This window comes from Onychostruthus taczanowskii, unplaced genomic scaffold (genome assembly GCF_017590055.1).
Source record: "Onychostruthus taczanowskii isolate IOZ18803 unplaced genomic scaffold, ASM1759005v1 scaffold380, whole genome shotgun sequence".
Taxonomy (NCBI): Eukaryota; Metazoa; Chordata; class Aves; order Passeriformes; family Passeridae; genus Onychostruthus; species Onychostruthus taczanowskii.
Genome location: NW_024501238.1, coordinates 5,015 through 7,040, shown reverse-complemented (window position 1 = coordinate 7,040; position 2,026 = coordinate 5,015).

The window sequence follows — 2,026 nt, the reverse complement described above, 5'->3', positions numbered from 1 at the left end:
CCGGGGGGGTCCCCAATGTCCCTCACTGTCCCCATTGTCCCCAATGTCCCCGGTGTCACTCACCTGGCGGGGCTGTCCCCAGTGTCCTCAGTGTCACTCACCTGGAGGGGCTGTCCCCAATGTCCTCGGCGTCCCTCACTGTCCCCATTGTCCCCAATGTCCCCGGTGTCACTCACCTGGCGGGGCTGTCCCCAGTGTCCTCAGTGTCACTCACCTGGAGGGGCTGTCCCCAATGTCCTCGGCGTCCCTCACTGTCCCCATTGTCCCCAATGTCCCCATTGTCACTCACCTGGCGGGGCTGTCCCCAGTGTCCTCAGTGTCACTCACCTGGAGGGGCTGTCCCCAATGTCCTCGGCGTCCCTCACTGTCCCCATTGTCCCCAATGTCCCCATTGTCACTCACCTGGCGGGGCTGTCCCCAGTGTCCTCAGTGTCACTCACCTGGAGGGGCTGTCCCCAATGTCCTCGGCGTCCCTCACTGTCCCCATTGTCCCCAATGTCCCCGGTGTCACTCACCTGGCGGGGCTGCCCCCGGCCGGGGGGGTCCCCATTGTCACTCAGCAGCAGCTCCCACAGCGGGGACAGCGGGGACGCTGTGGGGACAGCAATGTCACCTCCAGTGTCACCTCCCGGTGTCACCCCAGTGTCACCTCCCCAGTATCACCCCACTATCACCCCAGAGCTCCCAGTGCCACCCCAGGCCAGCAGCTCCCACAGCAGGGACAGCAGGGACAGGGACAGTGCTGTCACCTCCCTGTGCCACCCCAGTGCCACCCCAGAGCTCCCAGTGCCACCCCAGTGTCACCCCGGGCCAGCAGCTCCCACAGCGGGGACAGCGGGGACGCTGTGGGGACAGCAATGTCACCTCCAGTGTCACCTCCCGGTGTCACCCCAGTGCCCCCAGTGCTCCCAGTGCCACCCCAGAGCTCCCAGTGCGCTGCCAGGCCAGCAGCTCCCACAGCGGGGACAGCGGGGACACTGTGGGGACAGCGGTGTCACTGCCAGTGTCACCCCAGTGTCACCTCCCCAGTGTCCCCAGAGCTCCCAGTGCCACCCCAGGCCAGCAGCAGGGCCAGCGCCGAGCGCGCGGGGACGCGCCAGGCCAGCAGCTCCCACAGCGGGGACAGCGGGGACACTGGGGACAGGGACAGCAATGTCACAGTGCTGTCACCTCCCTGTGCCACCCCAGAGCTCCCATGTCCCCGGTGTCACTCACCTGGCAGGGCTGTCCCCAATGTCCCCATTGTCACTCACCTGGCGGGGCTGCCCCCGGCCGGGGGGGTCCCCAGGGAGGTGACAGGGGGGTGGCAGGGGGGTGGCAGGGAATGTCCCCGGTGTCACTCACCTGGCGGGGCTGGCCCCAATGTCCCCGGTGTCACTCACCTGGCGGGGCTGCCCCCGGCCGGGGGGGTCCCCAGCGCCCTGAGGCACAGCTGGCGCAGGCGCAGGGGGACGGTGACAGCCAGCACGGCCAGCGCCCCGTGTGCCAGCACCGAGACGGCGCTGAAGCGCGACAGCGAGCCCAGGGCCAGCAGGGCCAGCAGCAGGGCCAGCGCCGAGCGCGCGGGGACGCGCCAGGCCAGCAGCTCCCACAGCGGGGACAGCGGGGACACTGTGGGGACAGCGGTGTCACTGCCAGTGTCACCCCAGTGTCACCTCCCCGGTATCACCCCAGTGCCACCCCAGTGCCACCCCAGGCCAGCAGCAGGGCCAGCGCCGAGCGCGCGGGGACGCGCCAGGCCAGCAGCTCCCACAGCGGGGACAGCGGGGACACTGGGGACAGGGACAGCAATGTCACCTCCCTGTGCCACCCCAGTGCCAGCCCAGTGTCCCCAGTGCCACCCCAGAGCTCCCAGTGCCACCCCAGGCCAGCAGCTCCCACAGCAGGGACAGCAGGGACAGGGACAGTGCTGTCACCTCCCTGTGCCACCCCAGTGCCACCCCAGAGCTCCCAGTGCCACCCCAGTGTCACCCCGGGCCAGCAGCTCCCACAGCGGGGACAGCGGGGACGCTGTGGGGACAGCAAT